This window comes from Nicotiana tabacum, chromosome 24 (genome assembly GCF_000715075.1).
Source record: "Nicotiana tabacum cultivar K326 chromosome 24, ASM71507v2, whole genome shotgun sequence".
NCBI classification, from domain to species: Eukaryota; Viridiplantae; Streptophyta; class Magnoliopsida; order Solanales; family Solanaceae; genus Nicotiana; species Nicotiana tabacum.
In genome coordinates, this window is record NC_134103.1 from 80,948,287 (window position 1) to 80,964,632 (window position 16,346).

Sequence of the window (16,346 nt, forward strand, 5' to 3'; positions counted from 1 at the left end):
CACTTTTGATTTGCAAAATAGTTCTCGTATTCATCTTGGTCTAAAGAAATTCCCGAGATCAAGTTCATCCGCAAATCAGGTACATGTCGCACATCCTTCAGAACCAATGTGCATCCGACATTTGTCTTGATACAAATGTCACAAATCCCCACAATCATTGAGTAACTTGTGTTACCCATTATCACAAGTCCAAAATCACCTGCTACATATCTGCAAAAAAGATCTCTTACCGGTGTGGCATGGTAAGATGCTGCTGTATCAACCACCCATTCCGACTCTGGACCTGATAAGTGCATGCATTCCTCTTCCTCGTTTATACAGAGGACAATATTATCATTGTTTTGCACCATGGCGGCTGTGTTATCGTTATTCTTCTGTCCACTAGTTTCACCTTTGCCCTTCCTTGGATTTGGGCAATCTCTTTTGAAGTGACCTAGTTGATCACAATTGTAGTAATTTCTAGCTCTTGATTTGGATCGGTTCTTAGACTTCCCACGAGCTCCGGATCTACCATAGTTGCTCGAACTCCTTTGATAACTCCTGCCTCTACCTTCTATGATGAGAGAATATCCTTGATTTTCAGGTTTCTTTCTCATCTTCTCATTGAGTAAAAGAGCCGATGTGACATCTTTCAACTCAATGGTAGTCTTCCCGTGTAGGATGATTGTTGCCAGATTATCGTACGAAGATGGCAACGAGTTCAACAGTAAGATGGTTTTATCTTCTTCCTCGATTTTCACTCCGAGATTGACAAAAAATTTGTACCTTCACCCATGTTTAGGGCGTATAGCTACTTCTTCAGGTATAATTTATTTGTTAGTATTTTGGACATGTATAGGCTTTCCAAACTTGCTAAAATGCCACGTACGGTGTCTTCATCAATGATGTTATTTACCACATCATCTGATAAGTGCAACCTGATTGCACTAGCAACCTTTTCATCTAAGTCAGCCCAATCCTCAGCTTTTATGGTATCAAGCATTTTAGCATCAATATCTAGTATCTTGTATAATCCTTGTTGGATGAGCAGATCTCTCATCCTTCTTTGCCATGTTGAGAAACCACTATCTCTATTAAATTTTGCTACCTTATACTTTACTTCGGATATTTTTATTTTTTACCGAGTATAGTACTACCGACAGTGAATAGTATTTCTGTGAACGAGCAAAATCTGTGCTCTGATACCAGTTGTTGGGAATAAATCCACTACAGAAATAATATTCACAGTAATAAAAGCAGAATAATCACGTAGCACCGAGATACGATAATTAGCAAGAAAAAGAGTGACAATGATACCAAGATTTTTACGTGAAAAACCTTTGAATAAGAAAAAAACCATAACCCCGAGACGAGCAACTGATATCACTATAGCAAGGAATTTTACACTTTGTAGGTCCGAGTAAAATACTCCAAAGACTACTACAACACTCAAAAGAAATAACCCTCTTTTGATATTCTCACCTCACTACAATATCGTTCACTCTTAATTTTTCTCACAGACTATTTTCTTGTACCTTGTCTGTGAAACCTTACTCTTTCTTTCTCTCTTTGTTGGTATTTGGAAATGAGAGTTGAAGCTCTCCTTTTATAGCCGAAGTCTCACTCTCTAAAGCCTACTATATTTGATAATTTGCACACACTTTTCCTTCTTTTTCTTCAATGTTGACAATTCAACAAAGTTGGCTACCAACACAAAAAAATTCAATAAAATTGGCTATCAAACTAAAGAAATTCAACAAAGTTAGCTATCCAAACCAAAGAAATTTTCCTTAGGCACATGTCTATTACTCTGGCTATTGAATGAGATGGAACCCATCAATGGGCATACATAAATGAGACATCAAAAGTCAATTAGTGAGGTATATAGAAAGCCTCACAAGTAACTATTTGATCAGTCATAGCAATAAGCTTGATTTTATACAAATCAGCTCTCCACAGAACTACTATTCTTCCATTGTAATGACAGTCCAAATTTGAGATGAACTGCCATCCACCAAACAGCTTCCCCATTACTTGATCTATTCTATCCCTCTTTATTTTTGTTTCTAGTAGGCCTATTAGTCCTACTCTTTCTTCATTGCAAAGGAATTTAATCTTCTTGTGCTTATTAGGGGCATTTAAGCCCCTTACATTCCAACTAAGTAAGTTAATCATCCCTAAATGTGGCAATGGTTGGCCTCTCATATTCTTCTCCTTTTCCATACCTTCTAAGTTCTCTGTATCTACCCTTTGTAAAACCTCGTAAGCATTCGACCTCTCAACCTGTGTCTTGCCCTGTAGTGGATTTGCCCTACAAGTTTTCATAGGAGTTACCCAACTGGAACTATCGGTAGTTCCTGTGTGCCTTTCCTGGCCTTGAGCACTATTTGTTTTACCTTTGTCCATCCTTTTATCTAACCTTGTCTCTGCAAGCTGGTTATCAACCTTATCATCTTTGTTTGTTTGCTGCCCTTTCTGCTCTTGTTGTGTTGCTAGCTTTGCTGGATATTTCTTCCTACAAATACTTTCTGAATGACCATACTTTGAGCAATGTGTACACAATGTTGGTTTCCAATCATAGCTAACTCTTTGTTCTACCAATTGTCCCATTTCACTCCCGAACAACACCACTTTAGGTAGTTTTGAGTCCATCTCCATTTCAACTAGCAGCCTTGCAAAATTCAAACCATTCTTTCTTTTGGTATTTTGGTCCATCATTAATGGTTTCCCAACTAGACTACCAATCTTGCTCAAACCTTTAGGGCTCCAGTATTTAAAATCCAACCCTGGAAATTTTATCCAAATCGGAACCTTAAGCAACTCCTCCCTGGTGAACTCTAGATCAGGACTCCATGCCTTCACTACGAAAGGTTTATTATCAAAATGATAGATTCCTCCTTGTATAGCCTCATTCTTATCAATTTCAGAATCAAATCGCACAAGTGTGACTCCATTTATCAACATTGATATCTTATTAATACCATGTTTAGCCCAAAGTCTCTAAATATAGCCTTGTATTACTGTGAACGGAGGATATGCCCCTAACACATATCATACTACATCATTTTTCCATAATTCAATTTTAGAGCTTATGTCATCTAGCTCAATTTCAACAATCGGGGACTCACCATGAGTTTTGGGGGAAACATATTCCAATTTGAATCCGGCATTAGAAATTTTTGACAAATCAAAGTCTTCCCGCACAGATTTCTTCTATTTTTGCGTTGCTAATTCTTCCTCAATTTCATCCACCTTTGATTTCCTTCCTTTACTTGTTGATTCTGCATAATTTCTGCTTTGTGGTGATTGAGCGACTTCATTGCTGAGCTTCTATCTGTTTCTGCTTAGCATTTTCATTTGGTTGCACCACAGTTTCATTGGTTTTTGCCCTAATTTAAGGAGGTGTAGCCTCTTTCGCACTTACTTCACTACCTCTTTTCCCTCCGCTGAGCATTGCTTTGCGATGGCAAATTTGCTTGAGCCATTAGTGCTTTCTGAGATGGTTTGCGTGCTCTCTTCCCCATGGACGGCGCAGGTTTGCTAACATGCACCCAGAGAGAAACATGCCATCGAGCAGAAAGACGCAAGCAAGCATGATTATTGAACATCATAATCTCAAGCATTAAGAGATATAAGAAAAAACACATAATATCTTTGATAGTATCACCAGTTATTCAGGTGGACCAAAAGATTTTACTGAAGTACTTAGCCAGAACTGAGAATGTGCTGCACCCGGACATTTACAAAAAGGGAAAAACTCAGCTCCTGGTCGGTAAGAAGATGAGGAATTCCGACATTTGCTCCACTTTGTGGACATCATCTATTTTGCATCAAAAAGCTTAATTTGTATAATGCTTTTACCTTACATCAAGTTTATGGATTAAGATATCTATCTTTTGACCCCTAACCATACCCCAATGCCCCGACCTCCCCTCCCTTCTCTCTATCACGGTTTCTCTTTGCTTCCTTTATTTTTCTTTGATAATGAGAAATCCCCAAGAGCAAGCTGGTGCAGGATTTGAATCTTGGTGGATAATGGGTTCGCATCTCTGGCCTTCTCCACTTAAATACTAGAGTTCGAACTTCTGATGTTGGGTTCTTATCACTAGACCAAAGCCCTGGGGCTCTATCTTAGTCTTTCTTTTCTTCTATTATGTGACAAGGATGAAATTCTAGAGTGGTCTTCCAACAAGCAAGGATAATTACTCTAAGAATATTTTTTTAAAAGGGATATTCTAAGATTATAGTGACACCATATTATAAATTTTCCAGCTCAATACTATTTCGATGCAAGTAATAATTTTAGGCCATCTCATAAAAGATGAGCATGGGAGAGGGGGCGGATTCATAAACATGATAATAGATGATAGAAACATCAACATTTTGCTTTATTACTAACAGCAGAAAAACATGTCAGGGCAGGCCTTGTTATTCAAAATCAAAAAGAAAGAAGCGTGATGAAAAATTTAAAAGAAAGAAGGTAAAGTGAAATGTGAAAATAGCAAAAGTGTTTCAGATATATATTGCTACTTTATTAAACGGATGTTGTACTCTTGGATGCAAAGACTTGCTAACCTCAATAAAATTCATCTTAACGTGTTACACTAGAAATGACATTTAAAACCAACATATATAAAGGTTGCAAATCTGTTCTCAATAAATTTGCTTCTACATCAGCACTATCAAACAACTGTTCATTTCTCCAGGGTTAGCCTATTTTTGGCCAAGAAAGCAAAGCAGATTAATCAGTCTAAAACAGGCAGACAAACGATGTGGCAAAATGTCATAAGTAAGAACATTTCGTTTTTTTTCTTCTTTTATTTTTAAGTAATTCAGTAAGATCACTCATGTGTACGAACTCGTTTAGGTAGACGCATTCGTGTTGCTGACCTTATGAACAACAGGGCAGCCAATCCTTCTCAAGTAGTATAAAGATTATCTAATCTCAGAAAGGCTAGATAAAGTGTCACCTTTGAACTTAGCGAAATTAGCTGACTTATATTTTATCTAGCTACCTTCGAACTTAGAGAAGGTTAATTGAATCAGATCACTATAAATTTGGACAAGAAACTACAAGTCTGAAAAGTACTAGCAGCTATACATAGCATGTGAGTTTAAACCTGTTAGACTAAAGTTCACTTCCGATCATCATGATAAATAGAAAACTCAACTACATAGGGAGGTTAGAGAAGACAACAACAACAACAACAACCCAGTAAAATCCCACAAGTGGGGTCTGGGGAGGTTAGAGTGTACGCATGCCTTGCCCCTACCCGAGGGAGTAGAGAGGCTATTTCCGGAAGACCCTCCTTGGCTTAAGAAAATTATGGAATTTAGAGAATCACCTCAAATTATGTATCTTTGCCTGTGAGGATACGAGAAATCTGAAGGCCCCTGCTAAAAGCTTCATTAAATAATATTCTTATCTGCATGGATTGAAATCTAGGCATCCATGACAGATATGCCAGAGGAGCCATAACAATTAACCCAAGCATCATATCATATAGTCGAGCCAAGGACACAACAGTGCTCCAAACCAAAGTAGACTGCAAAAAAGGTCGGAGCACTAGGGCAATTTGGATTAAGCCCCATCTAGTTGGAATAAATGCCAACAAATTTGTGATGAAGTCAAACAGCGTAAACTTGGCTAACCTCAACAATAGACAATCACCAATGTAGTGAGTAGAATGACAAACAACTGCACCAGTCGATAATATATGTGCTCCTTCATCGAATATTTGTCTTTTGCATATGCAATGGCAATGTAAATTGCCACAACAACAACCATAATAATCCAAGACAACAAGTAAACACCATTACTAGTGTTACCAACAGCAATGTGTAATTGATAAACAACTCCATATTGAAAGAAGAAGAAACGAAGATCCATAATAATCTCAAGCAACTTTCCCTAGAGACCGATAGTTCTCAAGTGGTCCTGTTCTTCATACCACCATGTCTCCCAACTTTGATCCGCTTTTACAAAAACTCCCCTATTGTACCAAATCCAATGCATGAAATCATCAAAGTCATACACTGTTCTTAACCAGTCAAACCCATCGGGATTGAACAAAAACGGAGATGTTATCCATGACAGTACAAGGAACCAACTTGATATAGTCATAGCTATATACACAGAGGTGTCCTTAGTCAAGGGGCTATGTGAAACATACACAACCAGGATCACTCCAAGTTCGATTGCCTTGACAAAGTGGCTGCGAGCATATAGCCGATAGTTCTCAGGAAAGCACTTGCGCTGCACAACAAAACCGCGCCCAGTTGAACGGTACTTTGCTCCCCCATGCAGAATGGTCCTACCAAAGAAATGTGCAGGGGTTTCCATTCAGTATGCGAAAAATAGTGAGGCAAACTGAAGTTGCATAGTTACAAAATCCCAGACTGCCGGAAGGAAGCCATGCTCCAAAGAGTTCTTCACAATTATAGGGAGGGCAGTGAACACACCAAGCTGGATAACAAACTGCCGATTCAAAATTGCATCAAGTGCTTTGTTGCTGCTGGCATTTCTGCTGGCGTACTCCTCAACACCACTGAGTCAAGATAAAGTTTTCCCGACAAGAACGTGTAGACCATTACTACCACTATCATATTGTTGAAGAAGAAGCCAACAGTCGTATAGAAAAATGTTAGCATGTGAAAGAAATCTAGTATGTGACCCAACCTATATACTGTTGAGGTTTTGTTTTTAAGATGAAATATTCTTAAAATGAGGGTGAATGGGAAATGGAGGGAAAATGAAATTTTGAGTAAAATTTTAAGTTTCCCCCTCTTGACAATGAGACATTGTCCCATATTGGAAGAGGAAGATATTTTTGGTGGGTATATATATAATTGCTCTTCTTGTAGCTCTTAAAGAGTTAAGAAGAAAGCAAGCCTCGCGCCGTCGTCGTCGTCGCTCGCTCGGCTTCGGCTTCGGCTTCGGCTTCGGTCGGTCAAATGATCGATTGATTGATTGATTGGATCAAATTTATTTGTTAATAGTAAATATTAACGTAAGATTATCCGCATTTGTATATTGATCATTTGGCAGCCGCCTAATGCTGCTTCGGCTTCGGATTCGGATTCGGATTCGGTCAAATGATTGATTGATTGATTTTTTGGATCAAATTTATTTGTTAATAGTAAATATTAACGTAAGATTATCCGCATTTGTATATTGACCATTTGGCAGCCGCCTAATGCTCTTCCCACCATGAAGTGCTTGCTCCACAAACATGAAGTGCAATTCGCTCAACAAATTGAGCACTCCTTCCTCTCAGCATTTCCATACGATTTTCTGAGTTTATACTCCTTCGTTCTGCATTGTTTTTAACTTCAAACAAAGCAACTGTAAGTGTGATTTGCTACCGAACTTTGTGTTCGCTGAAACACTAGGGTTTGAAGTACCGCTACACCAGTGTGTTATTCGTTCTATCCTGGGAGGAAATAATCCATTACCTTGGGTACTAGGAGGGGATTAAATTCCTTAAGGAAACACTGTGAATTCAGTGGGCTCGAATTTATTATTGTTTCATAACGTTAACTTATATTTTGCAGAATTATTATTTACAAATACAGCAATATTGGCGGGAATAACATATACATCTCCGCTCAATACCTGTTCACCGTTGCCACTAGCAACCTTAGCCTCAAACATTGCGATCTGATTCAATCCAACATCCCTTCCCTTACCCACTTGTATGTATTCATGGTGGGTAACATTGCCACCTCGCAAGGTACAGTTGAATCCAGCAAATATATCCTCGCTTATATTAATCACCCTGGAAGCCTTGCTGATGCCACCTCTGGACAAGAACCAAAACCTATCAAAGACATCTGGATGACCATAGTGCATCCGTACCTTGAGAGGATTGGCAAGAATGCATTGCCCCAGAGACAAAACTCGTCTCCTGGGTAGACATGAACCAAGCAAGAGATGACACAGAACCAGCAAAGATATTTTCACGAACTTCCAGAATGGTGGGCTTCCTAATGGAGTACCATAATTCTCCTTGAATTCGTCCAACAGATTACGCATCTTAAGTGCCTCTTCAAAGTTCTTGTCTTGATCCATGTCTATGGTCATGAAGATAATGGCATGGTTTTGATTCTCCGGCTTACCCTCCCCAAGTTTCAGGGGACTATGCAACTTTATGCGATAGATTTCCACTTCTTTCTTCAATTGTTGATCATACTTCACTAGGACAGAATAGTATTCTACTTCATTTCTTCCCAAGTAAACCTCATCTACATAAGCAATTCGGAGGGCCTCATTATTCTTCTGAGAACCATACACCTGGCAGGTCACCACATAAGAGAATTTCATTATAGCAGCACCAAACTCATCTCCTTTAAAAAGAAGGGTGACGCTGCTACTCGTTCTGTGAAGATTTCGAGCCTATCCCGTTCAAGTGATTATTTTGGTTCAACGAACCACGTGAAGCAATTTCTTGCGAGCCATGCCTTATATCAACCTCTGAAGCAGAATAAAATCAAGAAAGGAAAGCATCTGGAGAGCCTTGTAATAATACATCATGACTCTTACAGTATGACGAATCTCCCTTGCTTTAGTGTGTTTGTCGCGTCCCGTTTTCTCGCGAAAGCGGGTTTCGACTTGTGACAACTCTTTTTAAATGGGTATTAAAATAGAAGAGTCGCCACCTAACGATTTTTAAGGTGTGTTAGGGCACCTGTTTGCAAATAACTCTATTTGACTAGTCAACGCCACCAAAGATCGGGTAAGGGCTTAAATTATATCAAAGCGAAGGTGTTAGGCACTCTTTGAGGTCCACAAATGTGTATCTCGACCGAACTTTAGACTATGTGGATTATGTAATTAAGCTAGGTGATCAAATAAATAGAAGGAAAATTCAGAAATTGTGGAGTCTTATTAAAACATATGAGAATCGGTACAAGTCTTAATACCTACAAAGGTACAAACTATATTGATCTATAGACATGTTCTCTAATAGTCGCATGATTAGGCAGCGAAGTCCCTTGAAAATACAAGATTAGTAGCGTCAATAAACACCCTATAGGCAGAATTTCTAACAATTAGATTTGATTTTATAACATTTTATCCCTATAGGCAGACTATCTAAGTGAGGTCGTACAAAAGCAGCATGAAGCAGGTGATTAATTATTAAACCTTATAGCCATGGTATCTAGATTAGCAAAAGTATTGCATTGTTGTATCTTATAGTCATATTATCTAAGAACGCTGAATAATGGACATGGGAATAAGTATAATATATTTTGACAAATTAAGTGAAGTGTGTGCATGATTCCTATAGGCACGATTCCTATCAGTGTGCAACATAAGCTAAACGAAACAAATAAAGCATACTAGATGTAATAGCAGATAGAACACATAGACCCTATAGGCATGTTTTCTACCCATTCATGCAAGTATTAGAATATCCCAGCCCCCTTTTATTAACTTCCTCATCCTTCGTTATTACAGCCCGAATGAAATAATAAATATGAATAATTATAGAAAAGACCACTATATGCCCAATGATAGGCCCAATATAGATGACCCAGTGCTTTTCTAGGCCTCTGAAAGCTCCAGTAGACTCAAAAACCCAGCGCATAATACCTGTAGTAAGTGTGAATCCAGCAGCCAAGCCCAAAAGCAACCGACTATATGTTGAACTAACTAACCCAGGAAGGAAGCCCACACACTTATTTTCTTAAAGCTGTAAAGCTAATTATCACCAAGATGTATAGACAAAAACATGTGACATGTTGGCAGAACACACACAAGATGAGTTTATGCTTAGTGTTTTAAGGCGACATGATTGATTATCCTGGGATAACAAACTCTTCCGAATGAAGTTTCTAACAATAGCATGGTAAAAAATAGCTTAAGGTAATTTTCAAATAGGGGATCTGATCATGAAAAGCTAAGGGAGAAATAAAGAACAACCTCAATGTAGTAAGTTCAATATGGAAATTAGCAGTATAGGTTCATGGTCGAGCAATTACTCAACAACAGAAAGTTATCATAGTACAAGAGACACTATCAAACACTAAGAGAAGCAAGCATCAAATCTAATATTATTTTGCCATGTATAGTGAAAGAAGGTCACCAGTAAGATTTATTCCTAAGGTCTGCACTGGTACTAAGGAGTGCAGGATTGAGCAAGTCAGCAAACACACAAGATAATCACAAATGCAAAATAACAGGTCCTCATGAATGACAGGACCACAAGAATAACAAGTTAGGCATGAACTAAATTACTTCCTAAGCATGAATTGACTGACATAACAATCCAGGACATGGTAGGAAAGCACGATTGGCAACAAACATCAATATAAAATAGCAAACTAAAACAGATTTAGTAGAGCCAAAATTCTCAATATGAAAAGACACATTAAGAGCTAGATTGTCACATAAAGGCTGGATACTGCATTTTCACCTTACAGACTATAAGTATTATTAAACAACACGGGATTAAACTAAGCATGGAACACACAATAAAGCTCATAATTGGCTGACATCACAATTAAGAATTGGAGCAATAGAGTATCAGATCCATTAGAACACATGAGTTGGTCTATCGTACGGATGGAGAACAAAGTAGGGGATAAATTCAGGGAGAGTAGCAGGTAATAAGAATTCAAACACACACATTAAGGTAAACATGCTTAAGAGAGCCAACAATCATTCATATTAAACACCGATAATAGACCTATCAGAGTTGAAATTTTAGGAAAGATCAAATACTAGAAAAAGTTCAGAGTCACAAGACAACTTCAGAGCCAATAAGGCTGCATACAGAGATGTCATAGAAACATATCGACTCACACAAATTTTAGTGGCATGAGTGTATAGAATGTGAACACAAACGAAGGAGAATGAAACTGCAAAGGTCAAGGAACTTACCAGTTATCAAGTGATAAACAGATAAACAAGAAGAACAATCTCAACAGTACTCCAAACGTCAACAAAGAGCAGTAGAACCCAAAATCTCAGTGCGTCAGAGTTCCCAAGGGTTTCGGATGAACCCCGGGTAGTGCTCACACCAAGAAAGGTCAATTAGTCGAATTCTGATGGCCTTGGCTTTCAGCCGACCAAGAGCCAAAGTTCAGAATAATATAGAGTGAAAGAGTAAAAGAGTAATAGTGATAAAAAAATGTCTCCTCTGGGGAATTGGGAGAGGGGTTTATAAAGTGTTGAATTAGGCGAGTAAACAAGGAAAGAAATCAAGCAAACATAAACCAGAAAAAGGAAAATATTACATGCAATTAGGATTCCTGGGTCACTAGCCAGCAAGTAAAGTCGAGAATCACCCCTTTCTCTCATGTATATGGGCACAATATCGTCCAAATTTCATAGATCAAAGTCGTTCTAGTCCGATCTCAGAAGGTCATACTTGCCAAAATTGAGCAAGTACTCAAGTAATTCCACAGACGCATACATAATAGCGAGGTATTATGAATAAGTAAGTGAATCACATAATGATTTCATATTTTAGGTCGGAATCAGAGAAGATTAGGGGAGGCGACTGCTAGGTTTTCTTAGAAGAGAGGGGGGAGTTGAGAGTATTTTGGGGCGGCCGTTTGGGAGGTAATGGGTTAGGGTTTCAAGGGTTTGGGTAATAAAAATAAGGGGGGCGCTGTGGGCCGTTGATCTTTGAGATCAATGACCAGGATTTAGTGAGTGGCGAATCGGGTTAGCGGACGGGTATAAGGTAGTGGGTCAATGGTTTTGGGATGAGGTTTGGGGTACTTGGGCCATTAATTTGGCCCGAAAAATTAGCTTAAGATTAGGCTGGATTTTAAATACAAGAAATTAAGGAAAAATAATTTAATAAAATATAAAAAAAATACTTTTTATGAAACTTAATAGTTTAAAATAATAGTTGAAGATATGAAAATATTATTTTGACCCTAAATAAAATGACAAATGCAATTAATTATAGAGTATAAGCTATTATTGTAAAATTATGTAAATAGCTCGAAATTATAAATGTAATTATATAAAATAAAGTAGAATATTATAATACATACATGTGGGCGTCGACAATAAATTTGGATGATTAAGTCATCAAAAAATAATTTGAAAGGATAATTAATAAACATTTGCACAATTTAAATGCAACAGAAAATCAATTTTAAAGCCTTAAAAATTATGAAATATTACTGTAAGTCCTTATATGACTCTTGTAAATTGGTGATGATGCAGAAATAATATTTAAAAGTATATGATATTTGTAAAATATAAGGGTAAAATTGGGTATCAATAGCCGCCCCTCTTTACCCGGGAATGATAAAAGAGTTGCCGGGTAAAGAAATTGTTGACCAATTTTGTCCGAAATGAGTGAGGATGATGTGTTTCTGAAAAAATGGGAGTCGAACCCTGGTTCTTGAGTTGCCTACATATTCCTGGTGTTACGGGAATTAGGCCGTGTGTAGTTCTGGATCCAACGGTAAACGAAACTGATGGAGTTGTTATAAGAGTGGTCATATGTTTCGAAAAAGGATCTCTTGGGTAGGATAGTGTCGTAAGTAACAGATAATTTTAGGTGGAGCTAAAATGCAAAATGAAAGTTACAGATGTACGAAGCAGATATTTGAGAGTTATAGAACAAAAGGTAATCAAATGTTGATCATCGGTTACGTTTGAGGAGATTTGAAGGATGTGAACGAAAACCAGAGCAAGAATTGCTCCTGTTTGTAGAATGGCTTCCTCCCGAATTACCTGCAAAACTTAAAATACGATGCATGTGAATATATATGGGTGATTGCAAAAATTTAACCATGATGCAAATTTTCTTTGGACCATGAGAGTTGTCTTTGGACGATGAAGATGAGGTCCTTAGACCATGATGTCCTGGTCCATGAAGTGTGTGATATGGGATTCACAGGCTATGAAATGGTGTCCTCGGGCCATGAGGATGGTGCCTCGGGACTATGATGCCTTTGAATAATGATATGCAATTTTGAGAGATCCTCAGGCCATGGCATGGTGTCATCAGGCTAAGAGGGTGGTGCCCTCAAACTATGATGACTTCAGACATTATGGCAATGTTTCAGCCCATGAAATGCAAGTATGCGGTAATATCGATCGTTTGATAGAGGAGACATGCGATGCTTAGTCATATGCGAGAACGAGACAAGGCTTAGTCTTGTATGATTTGAGGGCAATGCTTAGCCCAATGCAAATATTGGAGGTAATGCTTAGTCTCATGCGAAGAACGGAGACAATGTTTAGTCTCATGCAATGAAAAGCAGTTCTTGGCCTTATACATTGTGGAGGCAGTGCTTAGCCTCACACAAAGAATGCAGACAGTGCTTAGTCTCATGCAAGGAAGACAGTGCTTGGCCTTATGCAGTGTGGAGGCAGTGCTTAGCCTCACGTAAAGAATGGCGACAATGCTTAGTATCATGCAAGGAAGGTAGTGCTTTAGCCTTATGCATTGTAGAGGCAATGCTTAGCCTCACGCAAAGAATAGAAACAGTACTTAGTCTCATAAAAGGAAGGCAATGCTTAGCCTTATGCAATGTAGAGGCAATGCTTAGCCTCCTGCAAAGAATAGAGACAATGCTTAATCTTATGCAAGGAAGCAATGCTTAGTCTTATGCAGTGTGGAGGCAATGCTTAGCCTCACATAAAGAATGGAGACAGTGCTTAGTCTCATGCAAGGAAGGCAGTGCTTGTCCATATGCAATGTGGAGGCAGTGCTTAGCCTCATGCGACGTGAGGGCAGTTTTTAGCCCTATGAGGGCATTGCTTAGCCCTATGCAAGGAATGGAGACAATGTTTAGTCTCATGCAAAGAAAGGCAATGCTTTAGCCTTATGAAGTGTGGAGGCAGTGCTTAGCCTCATGCAACGTGAGGGAAGTGTTTAGACCTATGCAAGGAGTAGAGACAACGTTTAGTCTCATGCAAAAGAAGGCAGTGCTTAGCCTTATGCAATGTGGAGGCAGTGCTTAGCCTCATGCAAGGTGAGGGCAATGTTTAGCCCTATGCAATGATAAGGGCAATGTTTAGCCCTATGAAATGATAAGGGCAATGTTTAGCCCTATGCAAAAAGCAATGACGAAGTGCAAGAGGATAAAGCATTTCTTAGCTTGACGTGTTTGCGTTTGGCGACTTTTGTCGTCATAAAGATAGTGATCTTGCTATGTGTATGTATTTGCAGCTGTTCCTGTTATGTTCATTGTGCCTGTGTCCAAAGAAAAATCGTGAGTTTTGCGGGGAAAGGTTAGTTTGTGCTCTCGATTCCTTGATTTGCTTTTGCTCTTATCTGGAGGTCCTGCTTGTGTCACCCCGGGTAATGTCTGGCTGCTATATATAAAAAATAAAATTTTCAAAAAACATGCATTTGTGATAAACTGTTTGTATAAAAATGTAGTTGTTTTGAAATATGTGATAATGCATGAGAGCATATAGTTTGTTCAATTGATGATTGTGATACGCTTTTGAGACATTGCGACTTCCTTAACTCGTAATTTTGAGGATCCTCCTCAAAATTCTGCCCCAGTTTAAATGAGTACGTCTGGCGATACATTCCTTGGCGGTTCCAAACATGATGAGATCGGGCAAACTCGAGTTCTTGCCCAAGTTTCTGACCATATGGGGAATGAAGATTTTACTATGATGTGGCCGAATCCACAAGGCTGCCTACGTATCCCCTCTTAAATAGGAATCAGGTCAAGCGTAGTTCTATTACATCAAATAGAAAGTGCAGACATAATCTTAAACATAGTATCTCTTGACTGCGTCTGAAATGATATGTTTTGGCCAAATATCTCCATCTATTTCTGCAAGTATAAGTACTCCTCCTGTTAACACTCGGTGAACCATGTAAGGGCCTTGCCAGTTGGGTGAGAATTTCCCCTTTGCTTCATCTTGATGCGGGAAGATCTGTTTCAACACTAATTGCCCCGTTGTGAATTGCCTCGACCTGACCTTTTTGTTGAAATCTCTTGCCATTCTATTCTAGTAGAGTTGACCGTGACATATTGCGTTCATTCTTTTTTCATCAATGAGAGCTAGTTGTTCATACCGGCTCCGTATCCATTCTTCGTCGCTGAGCTCGACTTCTTGTATGATTTTTAAGGAAGGGATTTCCACTTTGACGGGAATAACGACTTCAGTACCGTATACTAGTAGGTAGGGAGTTTCCCCAGTTGAGGTACGAACTGTGGTGCGATACCCGAGCAAAGCAAACGGTAGCTTCTTGTGCCATTGTTTGTAATTATATACCATTTTCCTCAATATCTTCTTGATGTTCTTATTGGCGGCTTCTACGGCTTCGTTCATTTGCAGCATGTATGTTGTAGAGTTCTAATGCTTGATCTTGCATGCTTCACATATGGATTTCATCAAGTCGCTATTGAGATTGGAGACATTGTCAATAATGACTGACTCAGGTACTCCAAATCGACAAACGATGCGATCCCGAACAAAATTTGCTACTACCTTTTTAGTTACAGCCTTATAGGATGCGACTTCAACCCATTTCGTGAAGTAGTTTATAGCCATCAGAATGAACCTGTGTCTGTTTGAAGCGGCAGGTTCAATTGGCCCGATGACATCCATACCCCAAGCAGAGAAGGGCCAGGGCAAACTTGTCGCATTGAGTTCGTTGGGCGACACTCGTATCATATCGGCATGTGTCTGGCATTGGTGACACTTTTGAACATATTTGATGCAGTTTGTTTCCATAGTCATCTAGAAATACCCTGCTCTTAATATCTTCTTGGCCAGAACGAAACTGTTTATGCGGGGTCCACAAGTTCTGGCATGTATTTCCTCGAGCAATCTAGACGCCTCTTTGGCATCGACGCATCGCAACAATCCCAAATAAGGAGTCCTTCTATACATAATTCCTCCGCTCTGAAAGAAATGGTTGGCCAATCTTCGAAGCGTGCGCTTCTGAGTATGGGTAGCACTCTCTGGATATTCTCCCTTTTCCAAGTATTCCTTGATGTCGTGGAACCATGGATTTCCGTCAATCTCTTCTTAAACATGAGCACAATAAGTTGGCTTCTTATGAATTTCTATTGGGATAGGATCGATGAAATTCTTGCCTGGGTGTTGTATCATGGAAGACAAAGTGGCTAATAGATCTGCAAACTCATTCCGAATCATTGGAACACGTTTGAATTCTATCTTTGTGAATATCTTTATTAGCTCTTGTACATAGTGCAAATATGGAAATATTTTGGTGTTCTTCGTAGCCCATTCTCCTAGAACCTGGTGCACCGACAGATATGAATCTCCGATTACCAGCAACTTCTGAACATTCATATTAATGGCAAACCTGAGTCCCAGGATGCAGGCCTCATATTCCTCTATATTGTTGGTGCACGGAAATATGAGTTTTGCGGATACCGGATAGTGTTGACCAATTTTT

The 16,346-nt window shown here is 38.9% G+C and overlaps 1 non-coding gene across 1 annotated transcript; it reads right to left on the reverse strand.

The window, feature by feature from the left end:
- Positions 1 to 8,438: 8,438 nt before the first annotated feature.
- LOC142178718 (small nucleolar RNA J33) lies at positions 8,439 to 8,523 on the reverse strand. The gene has a single exon (XR_012706981.1). It is a non-coding gene; the product is annotated as a small nucleolar RNA J33 (small nucleolar RNA).
- Positions 8,524 to 16,346: the final 7,823 nt, after the last annotated feature.